The sequence below is a fragment of the Delphinapterus leucas genome, chromosome 6, assembly GCF_059928025.1.
Source record: "Delphinapterus leucas isolate spDelLeu-1000000601 "Yukka" chromosome 6, BTC_Dleu_Yukka2, whole genome shotgun sequence".
Lineage (NCBI taxonomy): Eukaryota > Metazoa > Chordata > Mammalia > Artiodactyla > Monodontidae > Delphinapterus > Delphinapterus leucas.
In genome coordinates this window covers 92,171,136-92,187,424 of record NC_143134.1, presented here as the reverse complement: position 1 = coordinate 92,187,424, position 16,289 = coordinate 92,171,136, and the positions used below count along the sequence as shown (strand labels likewise).

General features: G+C 43.6%; 1 protein-coding gene across 6 annotated transcripts in view; it reads right to left on the bottom strand.

Moving 5' to 3' along the window:
* Positions 1–4,095: 4,095 nt before the first annotated feature.
* GALNT12 (polypeptide N-acetylgalactosaminyltransferase 12) overlaps positions 4,096–16,289 on the bottom strand; it is a 68,146-nt gene continuing 55,952 nt past the window's right edge. For 4 of the 6 annotated variants that reach the window (XR_016393443.1, XR_016393444.1, XR_016393447.1 and 1 more), the window contains one exon: positions 4,096–16,289. This exon is cut by the window's right edge. The gene's annotated coding sequence lies outside the window, so the exon portion shown is untranslated. The other 2 variants (XR_016393445.1, XR_016393446.1) reach the window with 1 other exon arrangement.

Genomic DNA, 16,289 nt, shown 5'->3' with positions numbered 1-16,289 from the left:
GAGTAGTCCTCCTTTAAGACTTTCCTGTCACCTAGACTGTAAAAACTAAAGTGATAGCTGGTCAAAAAGAATTCCCAGTGCACTAAAGCCAGCAGGTGGAGGAAAATGGATCAACCCTTAGTGAATCCCTGTCAGTTGTCAGGTTCCAAATTCAGAGGATATAAAAGGAATAAGATGTCACTCCTGCCCCCAAAGTGGCTTCAAATCTAGTGGAAATTCCAGTATATATGGAGCTAAATCAAGTACATTTCAGACTGTGATAGGTCCGTGGTATGGCAGAGATACATTCAAATTGCTTTTAGGAGCACAGGTATGTCTAACTTTGGGTTTGAAAAGGCTTCACAAAGGAATAGCTTTTCAGCTGGGTCCCATTAAGGATAAGAATGGTGAATGTGGTGAAGTGAAGAAGGGAAGGGTATTCTAGGCAAAGAGAACATATGAAGGGAGAAGAAATGGAACATAAGGGAAATTTGGTAAGTTCTTTAATGGAAAGATGAGGAATAGAAGCATAGTTTATAGAAGAGCAGAAATAAGATGACTTTACTCTTCCCATCAGTTGAGATGAATCAAATTTAGGGAATAAAAAAATAACTTATACACAGTTCCTGTTGATTTCTAATGAATCTCACCTTCTTTGGGACTGGAGTGGATCTTTAGCAGAAGTTTAACAAAGGTCTGCCATAAGTGGGGGAAATCTAAACAGTGTACAGAGAACCAGAGATGTCTGACCATGTGAATCTAATCTGAAGATTGTAACCTCACTAAAGTTACACATTGCATTTCAACATAAAACTGCAGAGAGTGAACTTTACACATGGACGGAGATTGTTCTCAATGTTTCGTATAGGTACAGGCACTGCAGAGAAGCAGAAATCACTGAGTAGACCGGGAAGCTTAAGGATGAAAGACACTTGGCCATATGTGCTTTAGAGATCTCCCCTGAAGCCAGAAAACAGGAGTCTGAGGCCTGAGTTTGCCATTTACTGTATATCATGCCTTTAAGAAAGTTTTTTAATTCCTTGGACCCTTAGTTCCCTCTTTTACGAAATGGGCACATAACGCCTACTCACCCTGCTGTCTAACCGGATTCTCAGGAAAGACCAAATGACCTACTTTGTGGGGAAAAGCCTTATAAGGTTAGAGCCCATTTATGATGCAAAGAGTTATTATTACTACTAATAAACAAGAAGAATGTGTGACAATGCCCAGAATTTCCTGTTGAGACAATAACTTCATGAAACCATTAAGAAAACTAGGATGTTTGTTAATTCCACAATGAGAGTTATGTGCTGGTATTGTTTCAACCATCTCCAGGGAATAAAGGGTTTGACAGCAATAAAGAATGAGCCAATTTGTCCTAAAGATTCTTGTTCTTTAGAATCATTTCAATAGCTTTTTGTGCCTTACCAAGACTTTTCCTGCCAATCCTGCCATGACTGATGAGAACTGGGTATTATTCAATTAATTTTTTCCTTAAAAAAAATTAAGGGAAATCTTTCCACATGCTAATACTCTTATAATTCAGGTCTGTGAATACTCCACCTCCTCCAAGGCAGCTCTCAGGCACAATGCTGGGGTCCTGAAGCACATCAGTGACCGTAGAAATTTATTCTACTCACCAAGAAAAGAGGGAAAATCATGCCTGACACCAAACCAGTCTCTTGGAACCCCTCCTTTCCCCTTCTATAAGCTCAGGACAAGAGGCTTTCATGTGGATACGACTTGGCATTTATAAATTTGTCAAAGAACTGTGTGGGCAAAGCCCTCTAGGGGATACACACTGCCCTTCAGAAATGCAACACAAGGATCCTTTCTTGTTGGGTTAATGATGCCTGGTGGTGATTTTGATGACCTTTGGGATGTCATTTTCATTTCATGTCATCACACACAGTAACTGACCGCCCTTCCCCACATCTTGCCACAAAGAGCCTGTGGATTCTGGTCCCAAATGGTGACCCAAAGCCTCACACTTAATTTCTCCTTTCAAATTTACACTAAAATAATCAAACTACTATAATAAATGGGGAAAGTCTGAAACTTGGAAAAGGCGATTTTACAGCACATCTCAAATTTTAGCATGCACACAAATCACCTAAGAGTCTTGTTAAAATGCAGATTCTGATTCAGTAGGTCTGGGATGGGGCCCAAGAATTTGCATTTTTAAGAAATTCTCAGGTGATGCACTGGTCCCTGGACCACACTTTAAGGAGCAAGAAATCAGAAGGCAAACATGAACAATTCTCCCAGAACTCAAAGGAAATGGTTAAAGAGATAAAAATGGTGAAAGAAAAGTTGGAGAGCCAAGAACTGCAATAGAGCTTCTACATATAGAAGAAGAGAACAGAAGAGATAGAGGAAAAAATTGAAGTGGCATATATGTTTCAACTTTAGAAAAATGTATTAGTCTAATTCATCATATCAATATAGCAAAGCAGAAATACCACATAATTTTTTTGATAGGTGACAAAAATCACTTGAGAAAATTCAACATTCCATCATCATCATCACCATCAAGAGAGAAGAATATTTTCTTAAAGTGACAAATGTACTCTACGTAAGATCAAAGCCAGTGGGATGCTTAATGAGCCATTCCATTCACATAAGTAACAAGAAGGACATCCACTGCCATCAGTGTTATTAACACTGTTCTGCAAATCCTAAGCCAGACAACCAAATACAAAAATGAAGTTAGGGATGATATTAGTGAGGGTATGTTCAGTTTCATGTAATCATGGCTTAAACAAAATAGAAGTGTCTTCCACTCTCGCCTAAGTTGGAGGGAGCAGACCAGGCTGGTGTAGCAGCAATTCTAGGACTCCAGAGACCCAGACCTTCTTGTTCTCTGCTCAGTCATCACCAAGGTGGCTCTCATATTGTAGCTCTGCTATAGCTGTCACACATATTTGATGTCTCAGACCTCGTGAATATTTAGTGCTTCCTTGGTCCTTCTGTCCTTCCCATCTATGTTCAGCCCATACATGCTTTACTAACTTTATCTATAATATGTTACACGGCTGCTTGTTTCTATTGTTCTCTAAGGCAGAATTTAACATTTTTGATAACATAGCAATACACATTACACAAAATAAATATGTCATTTTAACAAATAAGGCTAAACTAGAATAATAAATGTATGATAATAACTAGGCATGCTTTAAAACGAGTGATAATATAAACTCATCCTAACAAATATTAAATTGTATCATAAAAGGGCAAGAAATTTAACAGTATGCTAGCAGCTGAAGAAAAGACAGATTAGTGCAGAAAAGAAAGCTCCTAAACAGTCCCAAGTATATATAAAAAGTAGCAGAAGCTAATGCTATTGTTTCCAAATCATTAGAAAATGATGTCTGGTGGTACAACTTGCTAACCATATGGGAAAACTTAAAATTAGGTGCCTACCTCACACCATTCACAAATTCCAGATGCATTAAAGTTATAAATGAAAAAATGAAACCATGAAACTATGACAAGAAAATACATATACATGTTTAAATAATCTTGGGTTGGGAAAATACTTAAACCTGCCAGCAAATATGAAACAAAAATTGAAAATATCAACCAATTTGACTCAGTTTTAAAGATCTATATACATAATTCTTTAAAAAGGCCAAAATGGAGCTGGAATAATAAAGTAAGGAGGACCTAGCTAGCCTGGTTCTTTATCTATGAAGATGGGCTGGTAGGTCTCACCAAACTCTAACTATAGTTTTGCCTCTATGCTAGCTGAAAGATGATATGCACATATAAATTTTACTTGTTCAAAACGTATACAGTCAACATGGATGAACCTCAAAAACATTATGCTAAAATGAAAGTAGTCAGACATGATAGGTCACATGTCATAAAATTCCTTTTTTATGAAAAGTCCAGAATAAGCAAACCCATAGAGACAGAAAGCAGATTAGCAGTTGCTGAGAACTAAGGGGAGAGGGGAATGGGGTGTGACTGCTGATGTATATGGGGTTTCTTTTTGGGTGGTGAAATATTCTGGAATTAGTGGTGATGGTTGCATAACTTTGTGAATATACTAAAAACCACTGAACTGTACACTTTAAAGAGGTAAATTTTATGGTATGTGAATTATATCTCAAGTTTTTAAAAAAGTGTATACTGCAATTCACACCGGAGAGTGGGTTCAGTTCTCAACTGACCCTGTTGTTGACTCTATAACATAGTGAGTTAAAAGAATTCCCTTAGGGTACCATTAACACCTGGTGCTTGAATAAGACTCACTATAGGGATGTTTACATCCTGATGGCCAGGGTGGGCTAGCCAGGGAGATGCCTCCTCACTTTACGGCACTGGCCCCAGAGAAGGCCTCCCGCATTAGGATGAGCCAACCCACACACCCACTACCAGGTTATATCTAGCCGTGCATACTCCCAACAACTCAAAAAATTCTGCTTTTAGTTTACAAATTTGAGCAAGTATGTACTGAACTTCCAGTGGGTGGATTTGGCCATCTGTGGTTTCATAGCATTTCTGAGCTTTTGGTTCCTAAACCATGGCCATGAACTCACAAGGACTGGGACACTCTCCCAGAACTCCATCCACATCACTTTCCAGCAACTCAGTGTCAGTGGGCTTTTGGTCAACCTGATAACATGTAAGTTACAGACATGGTTTATCAGAGCCGGAAGGAACCTTAGAGAGTAATGTCTCACCACCCTAACTCTCGCCTCCTACAATCACTATTTAATAGATGAGGTCCAGAAAGGAGAAGGAGTCATCCCTAGATTACCCAACAAATAGAAGAAACTAGAATTAAATTAAATTTCTGTGTCCCAGTCCTGAAAGCACATGTGGTTGTACACCCAATTATTTCTGTTGCACTATTGGCCTTAGCAACTGCATTTCCAATTAAATAGTCTCCCACACAGTGAAAATAGAATGGAATGGCACAAGACCAGCAACAGGACAATGTCTTAACCCTTTCAGGATGCTCCTGACAATGTCTGAAATTTGAAAGCCACACTCAGGACAGCTTCCTCAGGCAGACACTGCTGAGGACATGGACCTTCTCCAAGTTTCCTGTGACTAAGTAAACTTATCCTTGTCCATAGATGGAATTAGTAGGAGGGACCCAACTATATGCAGAGCAGATAAAATACTGTAGCAGAAAGGAAGCATCCTTCCTCCTCGTCTCCCCTGTCAATGCAGCAGTTTCTCCTATGATGTCAGGTGCCCTTTCATTCCTTCATTCACTCATTTAACCAATAAACACTTCTTAAACATCTACAGTGTGCCTGGCCCTGTGCTGACGTTCAGACGTGGAAATGGGTCAAGCATATACTCGCCTTCAAGAGGCTCCCAGTCTATTGGGAGACGTTCCTATTTGGCCAGCCCTGACAGAAGGGGAAGGCTAGAGTCAGAAAGTTTGTGCAGGGCACCGTGGAGACAAAGGCGAGGTCATAATTTGGGTGTCAGGAAGGCTTCACAATATTGATGCCATTTAAGCTGCATCTTGAAAGTCTTCAAATGGCAGAGGAGGGAGGGGAAGCTTTTCTGACACAAGGAACAGGTGAGCAAAGGCACAAAGTATAAGGGTGCATGGTGTGTTTGGGAAAGGAAAGGAGACCAGGGTTTCTGGAATGTGATATCTGGAGCTGGGTTATGTTGGCCTGTTCCCACTGAGTCTCCATCACTAAAATATGGATTTCTTGGGGGTCAAGCTGTGCATTATCCCCTTCTGAATTTCCAGCACCTACTCAGAACTCGGCAAACTTTTTCCAAGTGAATGAGTAAGAGAAAAGAAGAATTAATGTGTATTAGGTACTAACTATGTGGGAGGCATTGTACTGAGTGCTTTACTTATATGCAGTGATGATGATAAGGCTCATATAAACCTTATGGATTTGGTATTATCATTATTGTTAATATTATTATTATTATCCCCCTTTAATAGGAAATGACTAAACACAGAGGCGTGAAATAACTTGTCCAAGATCACACAGCTAGTAAGAGGCGTATCTGGTCTTCAAACCCAGATCTCTCTCAGATGAATGTACCTCCTTCTTCATGTCTGTCTCCCCACTATCCTAGGGGCCAAATCTGTGTCAACTGCCTGTAGTCTGCTCTCTTAAATGCTGTTCTCTCACTGTGGTGAGAATGAATGGTAGGAGAAGGAGGGAGCGGCCAGGTGGTAAAGAGCCTTGACTACCAGGCTCTGAATCCTGGACTTGATCTTAGAGATGATGAAGGTTTAACATAAGCCAACAGGCGAATTCCCTAGCAGTCCAGTGGGTAGGACTCAGAAATTTCATTGCGAGGGCCTGGGTTCAATCCCTGGTCGGGACACTAAGATCCCACAATCTGTGCCATGCGGCCAAAAATAATAATAATAATAATAAGCTAGCAGATGTGGTCTGAATCCTTTCAATACTTAGCATGAGGTTTGCCATGGACTTAGAAGCCAGGAAAAATTTTTTGGGAAGGGGAAACTGGAAATCAAAACTCCTTTGCTCTGTGTTAAGATGGGCACAAACATATCTGAGAAGTGGTGAGTGGGACAAACGCCCTAAAGGGTTAAGGCTTCCTCCACCCTGATAGTCTCAAACATCTGGCTCTCTTCTATTTTCTAAATTTGGAACAACTAGCTATCCACTTCCTCCTAATCAAGATAAGGTCAGGGCTGAGAATGCAGGCAATTGTGCTAGGTCATTTAATTGCCTTCCTCCTGAAAACCTTGAGCCAGCCATAGGGAAATTCTCTAGCCAAGGCAAAGAATAAAGGTCAACGAGCGTGTCACATTCTGATGCCTTTTACAGATCCGAGGAGCCACAGGAGAAATCAATTCCAGTCACACGAGTTGCAAAATTCTTTTGAAAAGTGGAGCCAATATTTTTAAGATTCTCCAGGTCATGGAAAAATATATACTAAGAACATGACAACAATACCAAGTGTCTCCAGCAGCACGAAATTTACTTCTCATTGTTGTCTAAGTAAAACCAGACTAATTCAATCGGGGCTATGTTCCCTAACCCACCATAAAATCATCTGTTATGAAGTATTAATGGGAAAAATAAGATGACTAGTCATTTCTACTTTTCCTGGATGCCCACAATTTTGTTATTAACCACGATCCCTTTTTCAAAGCTTTTTTTTCTGACTATAAAAGTAATACATATTCATTGTTGAAATTTTGGAAAATAAGGAGAAAAACAAAGAAATAAAAATCACTATAACCCACCATTAACAACTCAGATTGTTTTTTTTTTTGTAACAAAAATTGAGGTCACACTGTATGTAGAATTTTATATTATTTTTTCATTTAGCATTTGTCAGTAGCTTAATCCTACATACATAGTATTCTTCAAATACATCATTTTTATCATTTATATCAGATTGATCAGCGTGGATGTGCCATAATTAAACTAGTCATCAAGCTGTGGACACTCAGGCTGTTTCCAGTCTTCTGATTTTATAAATGAATGTGTAAAATGTCTTGATACAAATATCTTTGTCCTACTCTCTAAGGGTCTCTTTTTGAAGTAAAATTACTAAACCAAGGGGTATGAAGAACTTAAGGTTCTTGATAGATATTGCCAAATTGCCTTCTATTTGTTCAACAAATATTAATTTGGTGCCCAGTGCCAAGCATGGTTCTGGCCACTGGAGAGACCACAGAGAATGAGACAAACTTTCTGCCCTAGGGAGCTATATTCTAACATGGTACCAACTTATCTTCCCACTAGCCATGTATGAGAATGCCTGGTTCCTCCTCCCCTCATCAGCATGATGCTCTTTTAAGAATCAACCTTGGGTAACACAGTAGTCAAAAAGTGTTCTTTCAACTATTGTTTTAATTTGCTATTTTCTGATTAACATATTTTCCCATGGATGTAGCAATCATCTCCATCTGTGTGCATGAATTGTCCGATCATGCTCTTTTCTTGTATTAATACATTTGCCTCTTCTTATTGGTAAAAGTTTTAATATATTCTAGATGTTAACTTGCTGCCTGCCATATTTTATGAATATTTCTCATTGTCATTCTGGATATCTATGATGCTTTCTAACTTCATTTGGCAAATCTTTAGCACCTCCCAGGCATGGGGGATGGAGCTGTGGACAGAAACATACATGGTCCCTGGTGGAACTGGTAGCGCCATAGGGGAGACAGACCTGCTTTATGAGAGAATGAGGCACGGGAGTGAGGGACAGTGTGCGAGGACCCATCTGGTGGCTGAGGGGCGGCTGGTGTCTTAAGGAGGGCTCCTGAAGGGTGGAGGCTGACAGAGGGAAGTATCCAGGGAGTGCTGGACAGGAAAAACCTACAAGGAGTGAGGGAAGCAGAACAAGAGCGCGGAGGTGCACTCCGGTAAAGTCTAACTGGTTCCTGATCCACAGCTGGCTCGGGAGCATAAATTGCACAGCAAAGTTTCTCTCCTCGAGGTCAGGGTGGGAGGCCTTTTGTGAACCCACCCAGATCATGGTTAGGAGACGCTTGTGGAGGGTGGGGGAATGTGACCTCCCTGGTAGGCGGCTCCCCAGAAGAGGCAGCTGTGGTGACAGCAGTCAGCGCTGCTGCTGCAGCTGGAGATGGATGCAGGAGACTGGAGAAGGGGTCTGCGTGGGGCACTGACGGTGTGTCCTACACACGTCAGAGAAGCAGAAAGGCCAGGGTCGCAGGAGAGGTACGGGAAGGGCAGGCAGCACGATCAAGATTGCAGTTAGCAGAAAACTCTTTGGCTTCAGTTGGGAGAATGGACTGCAGGAGTCCAGGAATGACCAAGAAAGTCTGGGGCTTGCAAAATGCTTGATCCCTCACCCTGAAGAGTCACTGTGACCATGATTGTCATACCAAAGAGAAATCCTATAACATAGAAACCTGATTAACATTGTTCAAATCCACATTTCCCAAGAAATCGCAGAGGAACAGGTGAGCAGAAAGGACAGCAATAACAATATAAAGGTCCAACTCCAGGTGAGAGATAGAGGCCTAGACTATGGGGGTTCAGAACTGCAGAGAAGTGGGTATACTGAAAACATATTTAGGAATTAAAAACCACAGTATTTAACCGAAGATTGGATATGGTGCAAGAGAGAGGGAAATATCAAGGACAACTCCTGGATTTCTAATTTGAGCATCTGGATGGTGATGCATCATTCTTGGAGAAGGACTGGGTCAAGTGAAAGGCTGGGGGTGGGGGTGGGGAGAGGACCATGCGTTTGCAAATAACAGTTATCCTTAGACATTTTTAGGTTAATAAATGCCAGCAAAATGTGGAGCCATGAGAAGAGCCCTGGACTAAAGACTTGGGTTCTTGATCCAGTTCTACCAACAAATAGAGAAGGTCCCTCTACCCCACTGAGCCTCAGTTTCCCCACCTGAAAAATAGAGATAATAAGTCCTATTCTAACTACTTCACGCCACTGCCATTTTGATCAAATAAATGGATAGAAATTAAAAAATAGATAAACAGCAAGGACCTATTGTATAGCACAGGTAACTTTATTCAATATCTTGTAATAACAAACAGTGGTAAAGAATATATATATAATACATATATACATATATAACTGAATCACTTTGCTGTATACCTGAAACTAACACAACATTGTAAATCAACTATACTTCAATCAAAAAAATAAATTTTAAAAAATGTGTGCTAATTTATAGACTGCAACCAAACACAAAGGTATTATGGTGATTATCACTAGCAGTCATTAGAGGGCGCCTCAGCCATGACACCCCAAGGAATTAAGTCAGAGCAAGACATGAGGCCAACAGACCCAGAGACATAAATTTAGGTGGTGGCTATGTTATAAAAACAATTATACAGGTTCATTTATAATCATCGTAACAACATTTTGTTTCAGGCAGGAAAACTTTTTTCTCTGTCATTAATGTCTCTCCCTCTTATTCACCTAGTGCTTTCAACCAGGGTCACCCTACCCCCATCGAAACCTGCTCTCAAGAAATCATCCACTGATTGGCATTAAAGAAAAAGTGCCAGTAACGCCTGAAGTGTTTTCTTCCCAGGGCGTGTGCCCCTCCTCAGCAGAGAATCAAATCCTCTGCCAGAGGTAAGGCTTTCTAATGGTGGAATTGGGGTGCAGGGAGCACATGCAGAGAGGGACTAAAGTGAAGCAAGCCAGACACAAAAGGACAAATACTGTAGGATTCCACTTCTGTGACAGAGCTCAAGTGTCAAAGTCACGGAGACAGAAAGCAGAATGGGGGTTGCCAGGGGCTGCGGATAATGGATGGGTATAGTTTCAGTTTTGCAAGATGAGAAGAGTTTTGGAGATGAATAGTGGTGATGTCTGAACAACAATGTGAATAATGCCATTGAACTGTACCCTTAAAAATGGTTAGGATGGTAAATTTTTTGTGTATTTTACCATAATAATAATAAAGAGGTATTGAGAAGGTGCAGGGTCACATTATTATACATTTGTCAAAACCCCTGGAACATACAACACCAAGAGTGAACCCCAATGTAAACTATGGACTCTGGGTGATAATGATGTGTCAGGGTACGTTCTTCCATTGCAACAAATATACAGTTGACCCTTGAACAACGGAGGGGTTAGGGGCGCTGACCCTGTGCATATTTGAAAATCCGAGTATAACTTATAGTCAGCCCTCCATCTCCAAGTTTCCTCTGTTATCTGTGGTTCCATATCTGGTGATCCTATAGTACTATAGTATGTACTATTGAAAAAATCCACATATAAGTAGACCCATGTAGTTCAAACCCATGTTGTTCAAGGGCCAAATGCATAACTCTGGTGCTGGGTGCTGACAGTGAGGGAGGCTGTGCATGTGTAGGGGCAGAGGGTATATGGGAAATATCTCTGTACCTTCTGCTCAGTTATGCTGTGAATCTAAAACTGCTCTAAAAATATTTTTTAAATAATCATAATAATAAAGAGGTATTGAGGAGGTTTGTGGTGCTCGTCCTGGTGCTCAGGCAATCACACCCCACAGATGGAGCCTGCTACCACACACACACACACACACACACACACACACACACATGGCCCTGCACAGCCTTCTGTAGTCAGCTAGGCTAGGAGCTGGTCCCAGTCATTTGGGCCCATTTGGAGTTCACTCTGGAGCTTTTAATATTCAAAGGAATCTTTGTTCTCACTGTGGAACCATTTCTCATCCCATTTAGCTCTTACATAAGACATACTTTGGATCTGATATATGGGGAAAAAAATTACCCATTTTATTCATTTTGAATAAACTAAAAATAACTATCCTCCCCATTTCCTGGAGCCAATAAAGACTGTTTGGAAAGGACAGAGGAAAGAAAGACATGAAATATGAAAAAGAACCTCAGCCTGGGCCTAGAGAAGCCTGGGTTTAAAATCTGGCTCTGACCCTCAACTGCTGTGTGACCTTGGGCAAGTCCCTGCCCCTCTCTGGGTCTCAGGCGCCTCATCTACCAAATGAGAGGATTGTGTTGGAACATCCGGCCTTTGAGATCCCTTTAACTCTGACATCCTACTTTTCTGAGAGAAGTAAGACAAGGAGTTGAGGCATCATATTTTGCTAGCCATCCAGGAAATGAATGATTTTTATTATTCAGAAACTTTTCCAAATTGATTTTGATGTGATCCTGTGTGATAAGAAATAGCTAATGTCACCTCTCTTCCCATTCCTGTTCTAATGTCTAGAAATAGTCATTACGTCACAGTCTCTACTTCCTCACCTCCTGCTAACTCCCCAGCAGTCTAGTTTCTGACTCCTCAATCCTTTGCAACTGTTCTTGTCAAGGTCACCACAACCTGTGGCAGAATCAATAGACATGTCTCAGACTTTTGCTTCCTCCCTGCACCTCCCAGAAACATTTCAACACAGGGGACATTCCTATCTTTCTCAAGACACTCTTCTCCCTGGGGCTGAGAGGAAAAATGACTTTGCCCTCCCAGAGACCCAAGTGTCAAGGCCAGGACTGTACCCACGGTGTTGGTGCCAAAGCCTAGTGCCTCAATCCTGCAGGTACCACAGCATCACTTGCAACCATTTGCCTTCCCATTGTCATCATTTTGCCACCAAATTCTAGATTCTCTGGGCGATTCATTCATTCACTCATTCATCAATTGTTTATCGAGAGTCAACTATTTACTGGCACTGCATTCGGCAATGGGAATACAGTTGGCCGCTGCACAGCATGGGTTTGAACGTTGCATGCCCACTTATATGCAGATTTTTTTCCATAAATACTACACAACTACACAATCCATGGTGGGTTGAATCTGAGGATGTGGAACTCCAGAGCTGACTGTAAAGTTTTACTCTGATGTTCGACCCCAGAGGGAATGGGCTCCCTTAACTGCCCCCTACCTCATGTTCAAGGGTCAACTGTATGGCAAGACCTGCATGACCCCTGTCCTCCTGGAATTTATAATTCAGTGGAAGAGTCAGGCATGGAGCAGGTAAGTACAAGATACCTGTGTAGTTACAAATGCGATGAGTTCTCTGAAGAAAAGGACCAGGTGCTGTGAGAGGGGAGAGAGAGGGGGGACCAGCAGGATGTGCATGAATGCCACTTGGAGGGAGTGATGGGCGATGCTAAGATCTGAAAGAGGGGGAGGAGTGCTCCAGGCAGAGAAAACGCTGTAGTGGAGGCCTGCTGGGGGGGCGGCATCTTGAAAGGGCAACCTGGGGAACGTGGCATGGTCCTGTACCAACAGCACCCTGCTTTTACCTAGATAAAGGATTTTGGAGTGGCCTTGGAGGAGCAGAGGAAGACTCTGGAGGGGCTACCCCCACCCCTACCCCCAGCCACCCCTTGGCACCACTACTGGGGCCAGGGCCAAAGGAGGTTGCAGCTGGACCACTTAAGGGCCTGAAAGGGGCCAGAGAAAGTGAGAACGCAGAGCAGTGTGGGCGGTGTCTGAGGGCTGGATCCTACGAGACCTGGGAGGAGGCCCCAAAGAGTCATCTGATTCTTGCTTTAGAAAAATAGTGTTTTGATCTGCAGAGACTCATGGGTGGGAGGCAGAGGGCAGAAGGGGAACTCATGGAGGCCAGTTCTTTTGAGATGACCCTGCTTATCTTCACCAGGCACAGAATTAGAAATATTTGCCATTAGGAGAGAATAAAACCCTTTTCCTCAGCTTCCTTATGAAAGGCAGACGCTCCCATCATTATGAAGCCCTGAGGACCCTTTGAGGTGACCTGGTCCCACCTCCCCAATGCACAGATGAGGAAACCAAGGCTGGCGAGGTGCAAGGCCACCCAGGCAGGACCACGAGTGCAGCAAGTGGCACAGGTGGGATTCTGCTGGCCTCCAAAATTCACACCTTCGCCATGCATTGCCCTTGGATGCCACCTGGACCAACCCATTTTCTTTTACAGGTAAGGAGACTGAGAGTCAGAGAGAAGGTGGCTTTTCAAGGGCTGTAACCTGATCCCTAGAGGCTCATCTCTGCTCCTTCCCCTGCTCAGAGCTGCTTCCTTGTGGGTAGCAGAAGAGAAAGTGTCCTCTAAATAAATGCCATTACCACTGGGCTGTGAACAAAACAATGTCCCCATGGCTGGGGGCAGCCTGGGGCCACGTGAGGAAGTTGCTTCCTTGGAGCAACTGGTGTGGGAGCTGGAGCATTTGCTGGCCACCCCCTCTCCCAGGAACAGAAAACTCAGGAACCACGTTGGGCAGGAGCCCGTGGGAACGAGGCCTGCACTCCCCTCTCCAGGGGCCCCCTCAGCCACTGATTATGCTCCCAGTGAAAGCCCTGCCGAGCAGAACATCTGCATTGCGCAGGGAACTGGCGCCGGGGCGGCCCGGCTGCCACAGGGGCTCGGCGGGAGTCCACCAGTTCTGGGGCTGTCACCTCTGACCCCACAGAGACCGTGTCTCCCAGGGTCCACATTCTGACCCTGGAAATCTGGAGCAAGTTAGGGGAAATTTAGACAGATGTTGCTTTTTCCATTTTCCTGTGGAAATTAAGTGACACAGGGAGGCATATCATTCAGGGGAGGAGATGAAATATGTGAGGAGAACAGAGGAAATAATACATGAGGTGTTTGTTTGCAAAGCAGTTGTCTCTTCCTTGCTCAGGGCTTGTCAGAAGGAAGTTGATCTCTCACAAGGCAATAACAGCAAAGCAAGTCCTTCTTTTTCTAGAGAACCTCAACTCAACCCTCATGGACCAACTCAGGCCCCCTGCTTCCCACCTGCCAAGGCAAAGTGGTGGCTGGGTTCACCCATCACCCTGTACACACCTTCACAGTAATCTTGTGACTTGGACTTGGAGGACAATTAGTCATTATATCTGTCTCCCCTGCTAGACTTCAGCGGATACTGTGCCTTAATCATCTCATATCCACAGTGCCAAGTAGAGGGCCTGGTACAGAAGAACAACCCACTAAATGTTGGAGAACTGGATGCGGGGGAGAGAAATGGAAGAAAAGAAGGAAAAAAGTAGAAAGAAAGGGGGAAATATAGGTTTCTTCAGGGTATTTGCAAGTCCCTAACTCTTCCCTATTTATTTGAAGCCAACACCTGCCTCTTAGAATTAACACGCCTCAAGAAAATTCATTCATCAGGCTGGAATAAGGTTGAGCTGAGCACCACAAATAACAGTGGCTTAAAGAAGATAGGAGTTCATTTCTCACTCACATAAAAGTCGTCCCGAGTCTGAGGAGGCTGCTCTTTGAAGTCATCACAGGCCCAGACACCTTCCGTCTTGTTGCTCTGCCATTCCAGGGGTGTTGTACTCATACTTGTGCTCCAAAATGGCACACCACCAGGTCCACAGCCAGGGGAGGGCAGAGGGCAAGGAAAGACACACTCTCCGTTGAAGAGCATGACTGCATTTTGAGTGCATCGCTCCCCTCACCTCCCAGGGCCACACCTAACACAGGGCAGGCCGGGATTTATGGTCTTAAGCTGAGCGTCTGTGTGCTAAGGTTCTATTCCTATGAAAGAAAGGGGAAATGGATTTTGGAAACAACCAGAAATCTTTTCCAAAATAACAAGTAACAGAAACTTTAAAAAACATATTTCAGGGACTTCCCTGGTGGCACAGTGGTTAAGAATCTGCCTGCCAATGCAGGGGACACGGCTTTGAGCCCTGGTCTGGGAAGATCCCACGTGCTGCGGAGCAACTAAGCCCGTGTACCGCAGCTACTGAGCCTGTGCTCTAGAGCCTGTGAGCCACAACTACTGAGCCCACGTGCCACAGCTACTGAAGCCTGCGCGCCTAGAGCCCATTTTCCAAACAAGAGAAGCCACCGCAATGAGAAGCCCGTGCACCGCAACAGAGAAGCCCCCGCTCGCCGCAACTAGAGAAAGCCCACACGCAGCAACGAAGACCCAACGCAGCCAAAAATAAAGTATAAATTGATTTTTAAAAATCCCATATTTCAAAGCCCCAGTATTTTCATTACATATTTGACCATCCCAACAAACCTGTGAGGAAACTGAGGCTGGTGGGGTGTGGTGGGGGGTGGAAATGCCTTTGGGCAAGGGCACTGAGGGCAGTTAAGGAACAGGACAGAAACCTGAATGTGTGGTCTAACCTGGGATTTCAATTTAGACTCTCCCAAATGCTAGAAAGAGAGAAAGTGAGACAGGAAGGAAAGGGGCAGGGCACAACCATTAAAAGAATGACACAACCATTAAGAACAGGATACCACAAAAACTAGTTAGAACCTATTTAGCTCCAAGTTGGTGGAAGACTCGACTCCCAGCAGACCTTAAGCCTCACTATGCGCTCATTGTAATACATTGGCATATGTAAATGACATGCCCACAGGCGCCATGACAGTTCCGAGGCTGACCATAAAAGGTCAAAAAGTGGGCAGTGCCCCAACTCCTGGAAATCCCTGCCCCTTCTCCAAGATAGTTAGAATATCCCTCCCACGCATTAGCCTATGAAATTACCCAGCCCATAAAAACTAACCACACCCACACCTCAGTGCCAGTCTCACCTTTTGAGACATACCACATTCTGTATATGGAATGTGTACCTCTCAGGGCCGCTCTTGCCTTCTGAGATGACCCACACTCTGAGCATTCAGGGAGTGTGTATCTCCCTGAATAAACCTGCTTTCACTTTACTATGGCTCGCTCTTGAATTCTTTCCTACTCGAAGCCAAGGACCCTCATTTGGTGGCCCACCCCAGGGACTCACTCAAGACCTGGGACGCGACCCTCCGCTTGCACCCCATTTTTTCCTACAACAAAAGGAAGCTGAGATCACGCAGGTGTTTACGGGAGATCTGGGGGTCTGAGTTGAACCCCAGCTCAGTGTATCTGCTGCTGTATGTCTGTCCCCAGAGCTAGTGTTCAGAACAAATGGGTGAGTGGTCAGCTTTCCCC